Here is a 20,816-nt window from a genome sequence, read left to right as displayed (position 1 = left end):
TAGCTAAGAAAGAAAACTAAACAATCTTTTCAAAGACACAGTTCAGATGATATTAATAGATCTCTAGATCACTACTCCCCCACTCCTTGAGAATTTTAGTTCCTGGCTTACTATCATTCCTTTTAGTATTACTCCTCTGATTATTCTTGATTGTTGGAAATTGCAATTATCACATAGATGATAACTTTTCACACACTGGCCTCTTGGTTTCTTATCAGCCATCCAGTTCAATATGTGTAAATGATGACGTGAAATTACCTAACCCACACCACTTCTGTGACCTGTGATTTGGAACTCTCACTCTCTGACTGCTTCCTGCCTTGCTCTAGGTCACTCCCTCTAATACTCATAGGCACAATTCTCAGGCTCCCCAGCAATCTACACTTCATAGACCTTATCGCATTTTCACTTCCCTCCACAGGTAATCATGTTCCTTCTTACTCAGCTTATATTCCTGTTTTAATCATTATAATCTCCCCTTCTATATTATGAACTCCTGACTTTCCTAAACTTTGTAACATTTTCATGGCAAAATCCAGACCCTTGTTAATTCTAACTCTGCCTACTCCATTAATACACCAGTGTAACAGAATAGAATAATTAGTATAAAATGCAAAATCATACTGACTGGCTTCATTTTACATTTGTGGTATAGAATTGGGCTGCTCATAGAGCTACCTTCCTGTCCTGGTCTTTTCATTCTTCTCATTGGCCTGAGGATCATTTTACACATTTCTTCTCAAACCTCCAATAGAGTATTACCATCCTCACTTTCAGCTAACTTCGATTCACATTTGACTGAAAAATAAAATTGATATAATCAGGAGGGATTCTCCACTTCTTCACACCAAACTGCATATGAGTATGCTCTGCCTCCCTCCTCTTACAGTATAGAATCTATTACTGCTTTCATTTAAGTCTAACCTCCCACTTGTATAATAGATCCTAACTTCTCTCACCTATTAGGTCCCTTTCCCAACAATGTTCCCATTTCTTATGCTAATTTTCTGCATCCTAATTTCCCCTCTACATTGAGTTATTCTCATCTGAATACAAATATACCATATTTTCCATCTTCAAAAGAAATTATTTAGTCCCAATAGCTTCTTCAAGCCACCACCCCGTTTATTTGCTTACTTTTACAGCAATAGTCTTTGGAAGGGTTTTATATACTCATTTTCTCAATCTTTCACATTCTTTCTTAAGCCTACTCCAGTCAAAGTTTCAGTTTATCACTCTGGCAAAACAACTAATGCTAAGGTCACCAATCACGGGATTGCTAAATCCAAGGGTCAATTCTGGGACCTTCTCATGCTTTACCTATTGGCAGCCATAGTTGATACCTTCTCCTTTATGAAGCACTTTCCTCATTGGCCTTCAATCTGTTACAAGTCCAAACTCAATAGGCCAGTAAATCAGATGAAGTGTTGGTGCAAGAGATAGAAACTTTATTCAGAAAGCCAGCAAAACGAGAAGATGGCAGACTAATGTCTGGGAGATCCATCTTCCCCAAGTCAGAATTCAGGCTCCTTTTATACTAAAAAGGGGAAGGGATGTGGTTGGTTGTTGCAAACTTCTTGGTGTAGGATTTCTTTGTTCTTGAAATCCATTGTTCTTGCAGCTGTCCACATGGGTCAGGTCATGTGTCCCTGTAAACCTCCAACAAAACAAATGTTATTTTCTATTATACAATTTATTATCTCTATATGGATGAAAAAGTGTTAATATCCTTAAAGGTTAGAGCCTTGAGAATAGGCTATCCTATATATTTCAGGCTATAGACAGCCTTCTTTTACAAAAGGTACAGTATCAGCAAGACTAGGCCTAGGAAACAGAGCACAAGGTTAAAGTCAAAGGGACAGATCCATATGGTGTCAGATTTGTTCTTTTCTATTACGTGTTGTCTGTCTTCTTCTTAAGCTGGAAATCTAATGAGTAACCCAAATTTTCAAAACCAGTAAACTGGTTTATTTTCACTCAAAATCCACCTCTTCTTGCAGTCTGCCTCATATCCCATGCATTGCTCAGACAATGTAATAATATAATCAAATGTGGGCTTTAAAAAGATCACTCTGTTATCATCATAGATTAAAGAAGAATAAGAACAGATCTGAGGATATCAGTTACAAAGCTAAGGAAAGCATATAAAACCAATGAGAAAGAATATGTTATTCAAAAGAAAATGATTGGAAATGTTTTTTGAAACTAGATCCTCTCTTCACTATACAACAAAATGCATCTCAAATATATTTAATAATAAAATGGAAAAATAAAATAATCAAAATTTTATTCAAAATATACCTCAGCTAAGCAATGTAATTTTGTATTCATTTAAAAATTATATTAATAAGAATATTTAAAAACATAGAAAAGAAAATAATGTATTATCTAAAAATGAAAGATGCAAAATTGTATGTTGCCCATTTTGTATTCAATATTTTTATTTTTTTCTCTAAAAATACATCAAAATATACAAATTAAAAATTTGTCTCGAGGTAGAGTACTTTGGTTTTTTTTTTTAAATTTTAACTATTCTTTGCCAAATTTTCTATTTTGAATTTGTATTAATTTTAAAAAAGAAAGTTTGCATTGTTCCTTGTAAGGAAAATGATCTTTTAGAGAAGGATTTTTTTTAAGGCCGATTAAATGAAATATTAATAATAATGAGTAAATTCCCAGCATTACTGTAGTTGGGCCAATATTATGAGCAGGTTCTTCCTGTTTTAAATGGGACCAAGAGGAACTAAGGCAGACTCCTGTGGTGAGATGCTCAGGGAAGGATTATAATCAGTGAATTAAGGTGATTGGAAAAACTTGAATACGATATCTGTTAACTTCGAATTTTCTTGAAGATAATGGGTTCCCTCAATGATTCTATGAGTGAGAGTATGAACAAATGAACATCATTAGAAAAATAGACTTTTTCTTGCCTCCAGAAGGGCTGAATAAAACCAAAAGCAGCAACTGAAATTCATATTTCACTTGGAACAAAGGTCAGTATTCATTTTATTTTGGATTCATAAAAATTAAAGACAGTTTATTTTTCAGAATGAGATAAGGAAAATTCTGGAGATTAGAAGACTGAGCATAGTTTAGGGGAAGGGTGGGGAGAAATTCAGTGGGTTTACTTCAGCTTACTTACTTCATTTCTGAAAGAATATTTCTTCTATACGGTGCAACCTTCAAGGCACACTGCCTTCTGCATGTCTTGAAACATAAGGAACAAAATTGACAGATATAGTTTAGCAGTCAATTATGATTAACAAATACTGGCAGACCAATTTTATTTTCTCATTTATGGGGGACTAAACCATAGTCGTTGGTCATTCCTTATTCAAATACAACTTTTGATTCTACCCACCATAAAGTTTCAACTAACTAGTAACACAGAGTTTTTTAAGATAGGGACTATGCATTATTACTCTCTAATCCATATTGTATCATTAGATTTTATAACATACCCTAGATTTCCACTCAGTACTCTGTAAAAATACCTTATTTTCCCTAAAAATAGAACAAAATTTACTACATTGTAATCTGTGCAAATTTACTTATCATTCTGTACATTCCAATTTACCCAGTTTCACCAAAAGTGAGATGTTGAAAAACAAAGTAATAGGCCATCTACCCCAATAGCAATAATATTTATTAAGTGCACTTAGGAGAATTCCAGGTTCATATGTGTTCTGGTTACACTCTATCCCACTGCCCCAGGCCCAAGCCCTTCCAAGGAAACAAGACCAGATAGTTTAGGGAAAGTAAAACATCTTGGTGTAGCGACGGCCTGAGGAAAGTACTTCCTTTTCATCACACTCCCTATATCCGTGATATACTCTCCTTCCTTTCCCTCCCTGCCCCTGCTTCCTACAGCAAAGAGTGTAAAGAATTTAGCACATTATGTACTGATTTTAAGTTAACATGTCTGTTTACAGATCTCATCATGGTGATAAGTATCTTGGAAATTAAAAGAGACGTTGCCAGACACAGTGGTTATCTTCTTCCCTCTCTCCAACCCGCGAAGTTGCCTCTAGTGCCAACAGTGTATCTTATCAGCACTTGTCTCTAACCGTAATATATGTCCTGACAATTGCCATGAATGTTCGCTATACATTTTCTGTGATCAGTCAGAAGAATTAAAAAAAAAAACTCCAATCTCAGGAATTCTGATTTCAAATTAAGACTAATAAAACAATCTCTAGAAATATAATTTAAATAACTTCAGACTGCTGAATATATTTTATTCCATGAAAGAAAATGTGTGGTCACAGTTACTTAAATGTGCTCTAGTTGGAAATATTTTTTATCTTGAAATTCAGATCAGGATAACTTTAAATCAGGACCTTGGATCGGGAAAAGACTAGGCAATATTATCCATCCACACATAATAGAATTCTCTAAAATTTAAAAGCAACTGCAAGAACACCAACACCACCACCAACTATATATATTAATGCAAGCCTCAATTCTAGGAACATGAAGAACTTTAGGCCAAAACATAAAATCAATACTTTAAAAAATGAAAGCAAACAAACAAAAAACAAAAGGGAAAAGAAAAATCCCCCAAACTTCCACAATTTGAAATACTATTGACTTGGCCTTCCTTAAGTGCTGTCTTGACCTAAAGTACATCCTGTGACTCATATTGCAATTACTGTTACAGTCTTTCTGGTCCAAATTGCTGAGAGGAAGGGAAGTACTGCTATAGACATTTGAAGTGATTAAATAACCTTGTGTGCAGAACCTTATAAGAGCTGTACCCTGAGAAAGATGCAGTGTTTCTCATTTCTTTGTTCCTGTTTCACTTTTATGATCCCTTCTTGGAAGGAAGGTACATTCTGTCTCTACTTGAAAAAGGTCTAGGTAACAATAACATTGCCAGTGTTGAAAAGCGCATTGTAGTTGTTTTCCATATACTAACCATGAGGCTGGCTTATTTTTTAATGCAGTTGTACTAAGTCCTTACTCAAAATACTCTACATTAACTTCTCTTTGCAGCTATGGGATAACAACTGATATATCCCTTATTTGCAAGAGATTCAACATTAGCAGGTTCAGCAATCACTTTCTAAGACTGTTCCATTAGGCCTGCCATTAGGAAGAAAGTAGTTTGGGGACTATCAGGTGGAATTTGAAGCTGCCCATAGTTGCAAGACCACAACAACCTTAAAATGCCTTTTGTGAAATGAGATGAAACATTCTGTGAGGTAAAAGTTCAAAGATATTTTTCCAGCCATTTTCACTTTTGGAAAGCCCTCATAATCACTTAATTGACAGGTTACATGGCTTTTCCCACCCATTTTTCTTATTTTTATATCATAGGTGTACCTTGTTTTAAAAATTCTGACAGAAAATTGTCAAGGAAAATGACAATAACAAGGAAGGATCTTTATTTTTATAAAAGAGTTCTGTATAGATATCATGCATTTAAATATTCAACCTCCAAAAGTTCAATTTATATGCAGCTGTTTAGCTAGGTGGTTTTTGCATTGAATCCTTGTAAACCGTAATCCTTTAATTTGGTCTCTTCCACAGCAGTAGCTTGTATTTAAATATTTTAAAGAAACATTTTCAAAATAATGTATTTCATTTCTTTTTCAAAGAACTGTTCTATTATTAGGAAACACTAATTATTCTCTTTTAAACACGATCTTGAATATTTTCCACACATCTACTAGGTTTTTTCTAACTGATTTCATTTAGTCACCAAGTGGCTGTCCGATTATTTTATTGAGCAGTAAAATGTGGTTTACCACTAATAAAATGATCTTGGGAGTAGAGAAAAATATTTAGCCAGGAATACAGTGTTTCTTTTTTTTTTTTTTTTTTAGTAGTAGTTTACTTTGAACTGGAAGTTGGAAGAAATTGAGGAATCAGCAAAGTAAAAAATATAAATATAAATATACATGTTCTTCAGCAGTTTTTGTGACAACTCCCACAGCTTTCTTCAACACAGAAGCAGATTCTATAACTGCTGTTCTGTTTTCTTCTAAGCAGTTGTAGTTCAAGGAGAAGAGAAGCAGATCAAGGATGAGTTGCTGCTTCGCTCATGAAATTTTACAGGCTTTCCTAGACATAGGATATACACAATTTCCGTTTTGTCTGAATCTAAAGCAGTTTTGTCATAACCTTTGTTGACTGTGTAACAATAAAGAAGGCTTGAAAACCTTATTTATTTTTTTAACCAGTGTAAATGCAACAAAATATAAACCAGTTTGAGTTTATTATTCAAAACAATTCTAAGACGTATTTACACGATTTGTACTAGTAGAGAAATTCCTTGCCAACATCTCTGGGATTCTCCAAACCATTGGTAAGGCTTTTAATAGCAATTTTTAAGGGGAAACCGCACACAATTTTGCAGAATTTGTGCTGTCCCACAGAAACTATTCGTTAGATTCTGAGCCAGGCCACCCCTGGAATGTCCATTCCAGCATGAGAGGGCTAACATCAAGCATACTGAGTAAATAAAGGCTGGTTTGTTTGGTGTAATGGTAGGAAATTTCCTATCATTGTGGCCTTAACAAGGGTGAAATCTCTGAATATACTCAGTGTGCACAGACCTGGAAATACTATCTCCTCTTAGGAATGAGCTGGAGGTAGGCCAGTGTACATTGGGAGCAGTATATGTTGAGAGAATTTCGTGAGTTTAGATAGAACAGGAGAGAGGGACTATAAACAATCATTGCTTTTATACATGCTGATGTAGGAAGTGATGATTCTTTTACCTCCAGAGCTGTACATAAAAATAACTCTATTTGTGAGAAAATGAGGAGGATTTTGTTACACCTTGTATGTAATCAAAATGATCTTCCCCAAACATATTTGATGTTTATTATAGAAGACTCATGTAAGTTATGATATTGGTAGACATTGGACTCTCTGCCTTCCTTGGAACTTAGAGTTAACTGTTTAAACAAGAATCAGCAACTTCAAGTGTAGCTCTTAAGATTTAAATAGGCTATTGGCCAGGTTGTGAAACTTAGCAGAGTTGTGCATTCTCTTCCCTTCCGCTTCTTATTTTGTTTTTCTTTTCCTTGTCACTGCTTTATATCATTCCATGTCCCAGCTTGTTAAGGGCTTCAGGCTAGTTGGTAGGTACTATGTACATTCTAAAGATTGATGTCTACTCACAGGAGCGTATCCAACAGTGCTCCAAAAAGATCATAGTTTTCAGCAGCTGTCAGTTGCTATATATATATATATATGTGTGTGTTTTTTTTTTTTTTTTACTGTCTCAGTGGTAGACCTGAAAGCATTTATTTTTAATTGATTATTTCTTACTAATAACTAGGTTCATCTTAGAGGAGGCATTTTGTACTTTAAAATGATGTATGATGAACTTTGTTGTTAATTACTCATAGGAACTCTGGCCTCTTTCCTTTGATCATAGTGTATTTTCTGACATTAGCGATAATAATAATAACTAATATTTACTGATTAACTCAATGCACCAGGCTCTTTTCTCAGTGCTTTATTTTTATTAATTATTTTAATCCTGTCATCAGTAGTACACATACTATCCCCTGTTTGCAATTGAGGAAATAGAAATACAGAGAGGCTAAGTAACTTGTCCAAGTTCATTCAGCTAGTAATTTATGAGTTTATGAAACTCATAAATAGTGCCCGATTACATCAAGAACACCTTAACATTGTCAGTTATTACAGCTTAGATTTGACTAAAATACTGGATTATGTGTTAGTACCAGGGAAAGACTATTATATTTGGAATAACAACAACAGCTAGTAATTATATATTTTCTGCCAGGTAACTTCTAAATGCTTTATACATATTAACCAATTTAATCTTCACAACAGTCTAATGAGGTAGCTTCCATTAACATATCCAATTTACAATGAAGAAACAAGGCTCGGAGGAGTTAAATAACTTGCCCAAAGTCACAGAGCTCGTAAGTGGCAGAGCTGGAACGTAACCAGCCAATTTGCCTCAAGTCTATTGCTTTGACCACTATGTTATGTGTTTCTCAAATGCCATAGGGGTTATATCCTTAGTTTAAATTAGGGCCTTTTCCCAAGCTTCTGTATTTACTTTTGTTAGCATTTTTTATAATGTTAGTGAGTATGTATTTTTATATTTCTAATTCTAACAAAGTCCTTGTCATCCATTAAGCAATTAATACCTATCTAAGTAAATAATATACGTGGCATATATGATATAAAATTGTCAGAGTAATATTTAAGTATTGAGAAAAAGAGCACTGAAACTGATACCACAGTGAATCATCTAAAATTCTTATCAAGGAAAGTTACTGAATGGCTATATTGGATTTTTCTAATGACCCATTTTCCAGTCAGTGGTTCTTTTCTTGCTATATCTAGATTTTGAATTCCTATGGGCAGGAAATATTCAGGAATCCCACTGCCATTGTGAAATTTGTCTCAACCACAGATTCAGAAAATTAGTAGCATCCGCCACAGGATGCTGAGACCAAATGGCAAGCTCTGAAGGAATCCCTTCTCCAGCAGGTTGTTTTTGCTTTCCTAATAAATACTTGTTCACTTCCTCTTGAAAAAGGAATAACTTTAAAAGCAGAAATTTGAAAATCTCATAAGATTTACAGGATAAACTCTCTTCCATATAAATCACTTTAGCCTATAAGCAGTGAGCAAGCTTTAAAAAGGCCAGTTTTAAAGACTCAAGCCTCTAGGATAGTTTAGATAAGGTTTGAGTAAGTGGCCAAATGTTCTGAACTAGAATTCCAAGCCTGTTAGTAATGATAATATTATTTAGCACTTAGATAATTCTTTTTGCAGGCAGTAACCATTAATCATTCATCTCCCCCTGTGTACTATGCAAGTTTTAAAATAATCAGTTTATAGAGGCAAATGTTGAAGTTGAGAGGTGAAGAGTGTATTCAGGGTCATAACCTGGGTTTATTGCTTGAGCCAGAATCTGACATGTAGTTTTTCTGAGTCTTTATCCCTATCATATTCCACAAGCTACTAACTTAATTCTGTGCCAAGATTTTTTTGTTTAGTGTAACTATCTGAATACATGAAGTCAGTTAAACTCTGCTTATAATACTCATATTGTTTATGGGAGACAGTGGAAGGAGTTGAAAGACCTACAATGGATTCCTTATTCAAATGTGTACTGGCTCTGGAATCGAGCTAATTTCCAAGTTTTCTTGAGCCTCAGTTTTCTTATCTGCAAAATGGGACTAATATGTTTCACCTCACGGGGATTTCTGAGAGTTAAATATGATAATATGTATGGATAATTATTGATAGATGTCATTTTTGAAGTTTCCACTATATATAAGTCACTTCAGTTCAAATTCTCAACAGCCAATTTATTTTAATCTGATTTTATTGGTTTGTTTATTTATTAATTCAACGGGTATTTTATTGGATGACTACTATGCATGTTGTCTCATAGAATAATAAGCAAGACAAACTTTCTGGTCTCCTGGAACACATAATCTTTGAGAAAGGGTTGTTTACAATAAACTAATAAATAAATATAAATGTGAGGTATAAATTCCATATAGGATAAATTGTGTGATAAATTCCTTGAAGAAAAATAAAGCCAGTAAGAGTAAACGGGATTGATTTGGCCTGGGTATTGTTTTATAGAGGGTGGTCAAAAAAGTTTACAGATAAACATGTTTGAGGAAAGGTATAAGAGAACTGTGGGAGATGGTCTTGGGATATTGTGGAGAGGGTACTTTCTAAGTAGAGAGACTAGCAAATTCAAGTCTCTCTGAAATAGAGTGCCAGCAATAGAGGTCAGATTCAAGATATATTTTGGCATGGCTGAGATATAATACAAATTCAATAGATAAGGTTAGAAATGAGGATATAGATTTAATATCATAATCTCCATTTTAAAGAACAAGTGTCTTAGAAATGTAACAGCAAAACCAAATTATAAAAAGAAGATACAAATGCCTATCTAGTACTGTGTATTCAACTAGACCGATTTCCTCCAAAAATCATTATCTATGATGTTTATCCATCTCAACCCCATCTGCATAAGGTTCTCTGTTCAGAATTGGCTGGTAAGTCACAGAGTACTGAACTGTACTGCGGAAAATGTAAGAAACAGAATCAAAGTATTAGGCAGTTTGGCCAGAGTTAAACATACACATGAAAAGAAAAGGTTTGTTTAGTCTTTTCAGTAAATCTCTGAGGTTATCTAATTCATTTTTTTAACTCATAAATATCTTATCCCATATGGGGGTTGGGGAGAAGGGAGAAGAAATTCAAATACTTTAGGACAAACCTCTTAGAGAATGTTCCAAGAAGAACCACGTACCTCAGGCTACTCAGATACAGAAGTATATTACAGTGAATATGCTACAAAAGAATTTGTTAAAGTAATTACCTTTACTGTTCAGTGATTTCCATAGCAACCACACAATGACTCATATACAAAATCAGGCTCTAATGAAAGGAACAGCCATTTTACTGTGCCAGATTACCATATATCCCTGTTTTCTTTCTATGTAGGATTAAAGCCAGATACTGTATATAACTGTTCTATGGACTATTTAATAAGCATTTCGTATTTCATTTAGTCCTCCCGTCAATCATTATTATCTCCATCATGTGGATTAGGAAAGATTAAGAGAGTTTAAGTAATTTGACCAGTATGACACCAGGAGTAAATGTTAAAGTTTGGATTCCAGATCTGCAGAACTCCCAGTTTTTAATTTTTTCCAGTATTTCATGTTGATGAATGCCCGTCTGAGAAGAGATTGTTCCTGATTATTTTAGTTTAAATATCACATTTTTCAAGTCACAGTGGAACTGTTTTTACAAAACAAGATCTAAGGAACAAAGGAACTAGAGTTCTTTGATGGGCATTTCTTTATTGTCTATCATCACATTGACAGGTAACCTAGGCAATACATGTGGAATCCAGAGCCACTACATGTGGTTGTTTCTCCTGTGTCCTGCATAGAGACATTTAGCCAGGTGGGAATGATGAGCTAAAACCCAGGGAGCATTCTGCTTACCATGCTTGTGTCTTGCCTAGGAACCTCCTTTAGGCTACAGGAAAGGGAAGGGTATTTTGTCTAACTGATCTGCAGAGGGGGCACCTTTTTGCAGTGTTTCCTGTTTGTGCTGCAGGAAAGAACCTCTTTTTAGTTTGCACAGTGACCTGCCGTTTTTAATAGCAACTTCAGTATAACCTGATACTTTTTGAATATTAGCATCCTTAGGAGCATGGGACGTTGCACAGGTATGAATCCCCTTATTTGTAGGGACTTCATAAGACCAGAAAAAACTCATTGACAAACAGCAAAAAAGTAATAACAAAGTCCAGCAAAAGGGTAAAGACAAATTCTTAATATCTGAAGTTGTTACAAATAGACTTCATCATATACTAGGAAAAAAAACTCCTACAGGTCCTGATACTACAGTTAATGAGACTTCCACTTTGTTTTACATGTTTTATATTGAGAAGCACTCAAAATTATTTTAAAATTTATTCTATGTACCTAAATTGCTTTCAAGGGACCATTTAAATTAATAACGTGAGTTTTGGTGGAAACATTTTATATCAAATCACATTGATTAGAGGAATTCTTAATATGGAAAATAAGAGTAGGCTCTCTAGATAAAGATAGTCCATAGCTTATTATACTGGCTAACTTTTCTATTATTGAATGTCTGTTAATTTTCAAAAAATAAACATAAAGAAATGCAAAATATAAAATTTGATTTGCAATTTAGTCTAGACTTTCATATCTTTAGGAATTACCAGAAATGCTTTCTGTTTAAATTATGGCCTTTTCTTCTTTGAGTTTTTATTGTTATTATTGCCTTTAATTTATTACATAGCAGAAGAAATGAAGGGTTTGAGGAGATAAAATTTTGTAAATAAAAGAATGTAGAGCATGAGTTACTTGCTTCTTCAAAATATATATATTTTTCTCATCAGATTACCAAATTTTATTTCCCTGAATTGAGCATTTAAGGCTGTTTTGAGGAGGAAATTATTCCTTTGGGTGACTCAAGCCTTTGATGTTCTCACCAGCCTTGGCCCACTGTATTGGAAAAAATTAGGACCACAACCTTGCTGAAGTTTGCTACAAATAACTGATCTTTTTCCTAGTGGTATTCTATGACCTGTGCTGATTTTTTTAAGCTAAACAGTTATGGCACTGAAGATTTTAGGTAATTTCTGCTGACTCAAGTTCATGGTAATATAAATCATATGTCATCAAGCAGACATATAAGTAGAATTCATAGAGGAGGTCAAAAAGATTTCAGATGCTTATGATAGGCATACTTCCACCATAGTCTCCAAAGCCCTCACTATTTGACAGAAATTATGAACATTTACAGCTACACTTTTCCAGATCAACTGCCTTTGAATGATTTTCAGAACTCTGAGCCATTACTAAATGCCAAGGAAAGAAATTAAGCAAAGAAAAATTGGACAGACCCTCAGGAAAAGTTTCCTAATTGTGAACTTATTAAAATGTGAAATAAATATCCTCTTGGGGAGAGGATGGATGCCCATCTCTGAGGCTTTAGAAATAAGGCTAGAGCAACTCTTAGAAAAGAGAATTGAGGGTAGAATTTATTACTGGCAAGGAAGTTGGATGACATAGTGGGTCTTTTCCCTCTCTCATACTAATAATACTTCTTTGATGTTTTCATTTAAGTGGTAACTTAGTTTCAGAAGCAGGTATTTGAATGCAGGGAGTGGACTCAAGTTTCAATGAAACTTCACCAGAGAAAGTCAGAGATGAAGGCCACCACTGATTATATATTGTACTTACTTTTAAGTTTGACCATGGAAAACCATTGGACGGCCACCTAATACATTTCCTGGCACATTCCAGTTGTGCCTAGTCTTCTTTATCTGTATGTTTATCTTGCTCAATGTGTGCTACTGCTTGTCTGAAAAAGAAATATTTTTGTGTGCCTGTTAAAGCTAGCCGTGGTGTATGCAGCTCTACCCTTTGCATTTATACAAGGCTGCCAGCCTTCTGTTTTTTCCTGCTTGCTCTGTGTGCAGACCTATAAATCCAATGAAGCTGGGCTGAAGAAGCATATGAGCAGCTCTTTAGCATTAAGAATGTGATGGGAGAGATTGAGATAGATTTGAACTGTCACCATCAATCACAGCCAATGAAAAGGCAGCTTTCCAGGTGGTATAAGGCCCTCTATTTGCTGGTACCATTTTCCTCCTTTCATCAGGTATCTAATAAGAGAAAGTATGAAGGATTTGCACATGAAACATTTCCACAATGAGTTTCAAGTAGGTGAATAAAAATATTGTAAGTGGGATTTTACTGAATGTAAAGACCATCCTCTTGTTTTAAAAAATTATTTATTTATTTATTTATATCTTAGCACTCTTTTTAAAAAAAATAATGTCTTATAACAATTTAATTATACAGATGAGTGGAATTAATTAAAACAATTACATAATGTTGAGAGAGTCATAATATTATTTGAAAAGTGGTAAAATTTCTCATTTAAATGAGGGCCTAATATGTCAAGAATTCACATTGCTAGGGTAAAGCTCTACTAAAGAGTAAAGAGTGTACATCAGTACTAACAGGGGGGAGAACAAAATTTAGAACAAAATCTTGATTAATCCCAAAGGAGCTACTATAGAAGAGAAAGAATGTAAAAAGTTGAGACAAGCAGAAAATATAATGTAAGATAGGAGACATAAATCCAAATATAAGAAAGATAATAATCTATGTCACTGAATTAAATATTCCAATTAAAAGACAAAACTTGTCTGTCCCACTTGTATCCTCAATTAAACCAGAAAACAGAACTAATAATACATTTTCCATTGTTTCTTACAAACATTTTTTTTCTTTTAGTTTTCTATTTACTCTTTTCTTTCTGGAGATTTCCCACTACTGATGATGATGAGATTGATAGGGAATTGTCAAAAAACACATGATATAAATCTCAGTACTCTTGAACCTTGTGGACCACCTTATTTGATCTCTTGTCTTAGGCCAGCTGTACAGGGGTTCCTCAGCATTATTCATCGGTCCCTTATCCTTTCTGAGTAACAAAATGAAATACTGTGAAGACAAGAACCTCAGTATACTTTGTCTTAATTATTCAATAATTGGAATTAGGATTTAGCAGAAGCACTTCGGATATTTCTGATTAGTTAATGTAAAACTGACAGAAAGCTTTTATAATTGAATCACTTGTAAAGATGTATTATTGTTTGGCTTATTTTTTTATCTGGGAGAATCATAACATGTGCATGTGTTTCTACTGTCACTTGCAGCTCAACAGAAACCTGTAATATACATGAACGTTTCCTGAAATTTATGAGATGAGAAACTGCTTATCTCATATTTCCTTCCTTAGCATTCCAGGATCAGAAGAGCATATATCACAGAGCAATACAAATAACTGGTAGCACATAATATACACATTTATATAAAGAAATGAACAAATATTTTTTATGGCAACAGTTTAAATATAACATGACTCTCTAGTTTGGACTATGGTGAAATATATAAAATCTGCTGTAAATTATCAGCTCTCCCAAATCTTTCTGTCATACCACTAAGAATTTCATAACATGAAGACCAAGATAGAAAATATGTCTTTTTCCTATGGACTAGGGTTACCCACCCTGAGGATAACTTTAAATCCAGATTAATTTAGACCCCTGTAGATCTGATCTGTCCTTGGGACAATAACCAGCCCAAATACTTTTTCTTCAAGGTTGAAGTTCAGGATAGAGATATAAATCTGTTCAGACACACCAAGGAACAAATAAGTCACATGGAAGAGATGGAGAATGGAGCTGCCAGAGGGACAAAATGGAAAGATAGATGCTGAGGAAAGGTGCAAAAAGGAAAAAATATAGACTGGTTAGGGCAGTGTGGACTTGTCAGACATGGAGGAGCTCTCAAGTTATAAATTGCTCAGAGAAATTATTGCAGTATCTTGACATAATACAAAAAGGAACATATCTGTACTCAGGAGGAAGACCCAAGTTGAAGTCTTGGCTCTATTTCTCACTGATAGTGGGACGTTGAGTAAGTTACTTCTCTGCTTCAACTCTCCAATTCTGCATCTATGAATTTGAAAAAAATTGAGTTGGATATCCAAGTGCACTTCAGCTTTCAGTTTTAATCTTCAGTGCCATCCTGGTGGGTTGTAATTGAGGGTAGTTAAGTGTTACATAAGACCGTTTGTGTTGGAGTGTACCCATTGGTATGAGTCTTATTCTCAGTAATTTCATGAGAACGTAGTATTTGACTGGCACACTTGTGGGCCGTGAGGATGAGATAGGATATGAGGCAAGATCCTGGTTTTCAAATAGGAACCTGAATGTTGTTTATTTGATTAAAATCCTGCTGCACACGAAGCATTAGCTTCATCACTATGCATATAGTGATGAAGAACTAGCATATAGGAGAAGAACTGATTTAGAAAGAAATAGGCTTTGGACTGAGGGAAATACAGAAATTATCGGCTGATAATGCTTTCCAGGACTATTTGTTTTGATTAAGCCAATGAAAATAATGGCAGTTATGAGAATCCTTCTGAGTTTAAAAAAATAGCTAAGTTTTCTCCTTGTGTATTATTATGTCATTTTGTTTCAGTTGATCTTCCAACCCAGGAAATGTTTCTAATATAATTAATTATAGTAAAAGGTAGAAATAGCATTAGTTCTCCTCACTCATTTTCCAAGCAAGATATTTCTTAACTATATATACCTGTGTACTTATATGTACCTAAATTGGCAAGTTAAAATTTGTCTAAGAGACCATATATCCTAGCTTTCTGTCAGTAATTTTCAAATATACTGATTACCTCAGTTGGTTAGAGCCTGGTGTTTTAGAGCCCAGATTTGGTTCCAGTGAATTCTCACTAATTTCCCAACTGAAGCGCTGTGTACACTACCGGCCTGCCAGAGTGAGGACAAAATGTTATGAATGATCGTTCCCCCAAAGAAGGAACAATGGTGTGTTTTCTAAGTTAGCTGTTACGAGAGATTTAGTCCAATGGACATAAGCTTGAAGAGACATGTTTTGATTATATTCTAGCTGTGGTTCTATAGCATCTTCTTTTAGAACTTGGCTCTAATGCAAAGTCTCGGTATAAGTTAAGATGGATGAACATAGGGCTTTTGTGAGATAAAACTTGACATTTGTTGTAGTGACATTGAGGTAGGATTTGTTACATTCCCTTTACAACTCATAGTCTCAACAATTCTTTTGAAAATTCTTCTGGCCTCCTTTCCTTAGTTAGAAACATTTTCCAGCTGGAAGATATATACAATGACTTCTACATGTCATCCTGCTGGTTTCTAAACATAATGGTCAGGCTGATGTCTACGATATAGTTTATTTAGTCTTTTTCTTTGAATCTGTATCTTGTTTTGTGCCTGTCTTGTCTCCTAGCTCAGTGGAACAAAAAATGTCCTGGCCAGCTGCCGCCTTGTGGAACAGCTGCTTTCAGCTCTGGGAACCTGTAAAGTGGGAGTAGGCAGTAAAAATGGGGCTTCCTACTCCTAAGACTTGAACACTCCTTTGCTGTCAGTAGGTCAAATGAGATTTAATCAAGGAAAACCAAGTTGAATAACTTTTATTTTTTACATTCTTTATCTTTACTGACATTTCTGCCCCATATGATACTGTTGACCCAGCTCTCCTTAAGATTATTTTTCTCTAGCTCTTATAATTTTACTCTGCCTGACTTACTGATGATTCTTTTTGTGGGTTCTCCTAACCAGTTCTCCTTAAAATGTGCTATTCTCTGCATTTTATTCTTCTTCTTTGGTATCTTATTTAGCTTCATGTTGTATATTTTAAGCCAGTGGTTCTCAAACTTTAAGGTAGTGGCTTTTAAATTTGACTGCATATCGGAATCATTTATGAGATTTTCTAAATACAGGTACCTGGGCTTCTGCTCTCAGAATTTGGAGTCAGTGTTTTCAGGGTGGAGACCAGCATCTGTTTTTTAAAAATACTTTACGGATGATTCTTAAGAGCTTTCAGTTTGAAAATCACTACCCTCATGAATCATCTATACTCCCAAACAAACAGTCCAGTGATTTCTGAGTCTTTATTCTGATCCTTGGTTTCTCACCTGAGCTTCAGACCCATACATCAAATCTTCTAAGAAACATCCTCATGTAGATTATTCACAGTTATTTCAACTTCAGTATATTCAATCAAACTTATTATTCAACCATCCTTCCATTCACAGTCTATCTCTTCTTTTACTCTTAGTTCTGATAATGCCCCTTGGACCAAGGGGAAAACCTATTCATCCTCAGCTTTTTGCTTTCCTCATTCTTGTTCTTTCCATCAATCTTCATGACATATTTGTGGTGGTTAATTTTACGTGTCAACTTGGCTGAACCACTGTGCCCAGTAAATGGTCAAACATTATTTTGGGTGTTTCTGTGATAGTGTTTTTGGACGAGATTAACATTTAAATTTGTGTACTTTTTGTAAAGCAGACTGTCCTCCACAATGTAGGCGGGGCTCATCCAATCAGTTGAAGGCCTGAATAGAACAAAAAGAATGACCTCCCCCTAGTAAGGGACAATTTTCTCAGCAGATAGCCTTTGGACTTGAACTGCAGCATCAGTTCGTCCCTGGGTTTCTAGCATGCTGGTCTACCCTGCAGATTTTAGGCCTGCCAGCCTCTACAATTGCTTAAGCCAGTTCCTTAAAATGAACACACACACACACACACACACACACACGCAAAATTATATAGTTATAACAGAACTAACTATTGGTTCTGTTTCTCTGGAGAACCCTAATACACAAAGTTCAGTTCTTTCTCTTAAATCTGTCTCTTCCTTTCATTTCCACTGTTTCTCCTTAGCTTTGGCTTCCATCATCTTTTGCCTGGGATGACCCTAACTGGTGTGTCTCTGTTATCAGTCTTACTTCCATCCATCAATTTTCCACACTGCCTTGAATGTGATTTTTCTAAATTAGTAAGTCTGTTTATATTATGTTTATGCTACTACTTAGAAACCTTGGATGTTTCACTGTTGTTTGCTGAAGCATTAAACTCTAAATCCTTTGCGCACAAAGCATTTCACAACATTTTACATCTATGCTTAAGCATCAGCTTTACTCAATTTCCAATTTCTCTCTTCCCATACTAACACACACACACACACACACACACACACACACACACACACACACACACACACACACATTCTCCAGCCAGGAAACCATTTGCATCCCCTTATTCCATGCTTCTTCTCAACGACTATGTGCATATTTTTTCGTCTCCTTGGAATGCCCTTCCCTTATCTCCAGTTTATACAGTTAATTCTCTCTCATCTTTCAAACCTAGCACAAATATCACATTTCCTTGGAACTCCACCAGGCAGCAACTGGCTTTTTTATTTCTGGGTTCCTATAACACATCTAAGAGCATGATTGAACTCAATGGCTGCCATTCGTTGTACATTTACTAAGAGTGAGGCAATACATTACCTCATTTAATCCTCATTATTATCCCCCTTTTAGGAAATAGTTTTGGTGTAGTATAGCAACTTGATCAAGATCGCAGAGCTGGAAGATAGCAGACACAGGATTTGAACAGCTCCAAAGTCTGTGTTTTAATCTCTGTACTAGGTTGCCTCTCCTCTCACTGTTTACTGTCTCCACTGTACGCTGCTTATAATTATTTATAGCATGTCTACTGACTGAACTACAGGATTCCTCCTATACCACCAAATGTCGGGCAGAATAAATAGATAATTTTATTACTGGTAATCTGTGGTAGTATTGATAGGTTTCTGTAATCTCTGTGAGAGTTTTCATGTATTTAACTGTGCTTTATAAACTTTAAGAGTTGTGGACAGAAGTGGATATTTGTGTGTTAAGTTATATTTTATTTTTACTGACTTAAAATCAGAACATTTTAGAGATAAAAGGAAACTTTAGGGTCATTTAATATATTCACACATTGTATATATTTGTCAGCTAAAAAGTGGAAAACATAAAAGGATTGTTTAAAGACATAGCTAATAGATAGTAAATCAAAGCAAGAATACTTGAATTTTCTATATCTAGGTTATCTTCTAATTATAATTTTAGAAATATATTACATTCCTCAGAGTATTTTGGGCCTCAGTAATATATTGCTCCAAATCTTAATGTTAAAAAGTACTCTATTGTATCATCTTGTATGTACATTTATTTTATTATACAACATCTGTAAGAAGAAAATAATTCAAAGCACTTACGCATCTTACTAAAATCTACTTCAGACTTACCTTTTGGGATTTTTTTGTTGAATATCACTGTATGAACGTGAAGGGAACTACTTGGTCATATGATACAAAAAATTAGAAATAGCTCATTTAGAATAAATTTTTAGATAGCTAAGATCAGGCTTGTTGTTCAGTTTAAGATGTGTCATACTGCCTTTAAAGTCCAGTCCTGAAATTATATATTCCTAATTTCGTAATGTTTACCATGTGGCTAACTGATAAGAAAACTATTCACACTTCCACTCAAGAGGTCAGCAACCTTCTATTACAAACCATCCCATTGCCACAGGTTGAGGGAAAGCCAAGCCTCCTGTCACTCTTCCAGGCCAGAATGCTCTAACCAAAGTAACTAATTCTTTCTTCAAGCTTTAAACTTTAGTCTGCTGTCCAATGAAAATCCATAAAAAATGTTTTCCTTCCAAAAATACCTGTCACAAGTATCAAATCATTCTGTTCATTTCCAGTGCTGGAATTCGGTTAATTTCCTATAGTATCGATATTTACTCTGCAGAAGGTAGAGGAAGAAGATGGTGCTTGCTAAGTGAAGAAACCCCAATGGTAGAGCATTTCCCAGTTGATTGCAGCAATCTCTAGGCTTCAGGTATTTAAAAGAAATGAATAGACTGCCAAATCGAAAGCCCAAGAAACGCATTTCTTCCACTTTTTTTTTTTCATTTAAAAACTACAAGGCATACTTGAAGGATTTCTCTGGGCTCAACACAAAACCCAAGGGAAAATGCTGATACTGGAAATACTAGTTTTGGGTTTTTTCACCACATCGTACATTATTTGGCACAATCTTTTCATTATCCATCTTGCAACATATCAAAAAACATTACATTTTTCTTTAATTCCAAGCCAACCATTTTGCTCTTATGGGACACCAGTCATATGAAGGATTTAGCTGTATTTTATTTATATGTTCATTTATTTGGTTAAAATAAAAATTGAGAAGGGACTTCTGAGGTCTCTTTTCACAGCTGTGATTAGAGAAAAATGGAAATCCAAAGCAATAAAATTTGTAGAACTGTAAATCACATTCCATTTTCAGAGTCTGAAAATTGCAGAGATTAAGAAGCTTGGCAAAGAGACATTCATTACTCTTTCACATGGACATTTGTTAGTTGGTCTACTTATGTTATCACAGAACTTGTGGGGGTGCCCTAATGAGTCACTCAGACGACTTTATGCTCACACATCACTTTGAGGAAGCAAAGGTTAACAACAACAGGTGTTACTGGTCTGAGATATTGTGCAGACTGAAAATGCAATCCTATTTCTTTGGAAATCTTTGACTCACAAAAAAATATGTGAAAAACAGCCCCCAAATGGTTCTGTGCTCCAATTTGATTTTATTTTAGAATTGCTTATGTTACTAGGATTTATGAGTGTTGCTTCCCTGAAAGAATGGCGTATCTTTCAGCTCTCAGTCTGTACTTTAATGGAAATAGTATGCTCTTACGGAATAAAAACTTCTCTGAAGCCCTGCCTAAGACTATTTCAAACCAGAACCTCTATATTGTGTCTGGAAAATCACTAACAGAGAAACAGACAGAAAAAGAGCAAATCTGTTTTTTAAATTTTCTTACTG

General features: G+C 34.9%; 1 long non-coding RNA gene across 2 annotated transcripts in view; it reads right to left on the bottom strand.

Annotated features, from left to right (window-relative positions):
• Positions 1-1,425: 1,425 nt before the first annotated feature.
• LOC123616178 (uncharacterized) overlaps positions 1,426-20,816 on the bottom strand; it is a 37,081-nt gene continuing 17,690 nt past the window's right edge. Inside the window, exons 1-3 of one of the 2 annotated variants that reach the window (XR_012510565.1) lie at positions 19,229-19,366; positions 3,143-3,207; positions 1,426-1,657 (exon numbers count right to left, since the gene is read on the bottom strand). This is a non-coding gene — a long non-coding RNA (uncharacterized LOC123616178). Of the gene's footprint in view, positions 1,658-3,142; positions 3,208-19,228; positions 19,367-20,816 lie in introns of those variants that run through there. The other variant, XR_006724056.2, reaches the window with a different exon arrangement.

This window comes from Camelus bactrianus, chromosome 2, assembly GCF_048773025.1.
Source record: "Camelus bactrianus isolate YW-2024 breed Bactrian camel chromosome 2, ASM4877302v1, whole genome shotgun sequence".
Classification (NCBI taxonomy): domain Eukaryota; kingdom Metazoa; phylum Chordata; class Mammalia; order Artiodactyla; family Camelidae; genus Camelus; species Camelus bactrianus.
The sequence above is the reverse complement of the archived record's forward strand: the minus strand, read 5'-3'. Positions and strand labels throughout refer to the sequence as shown.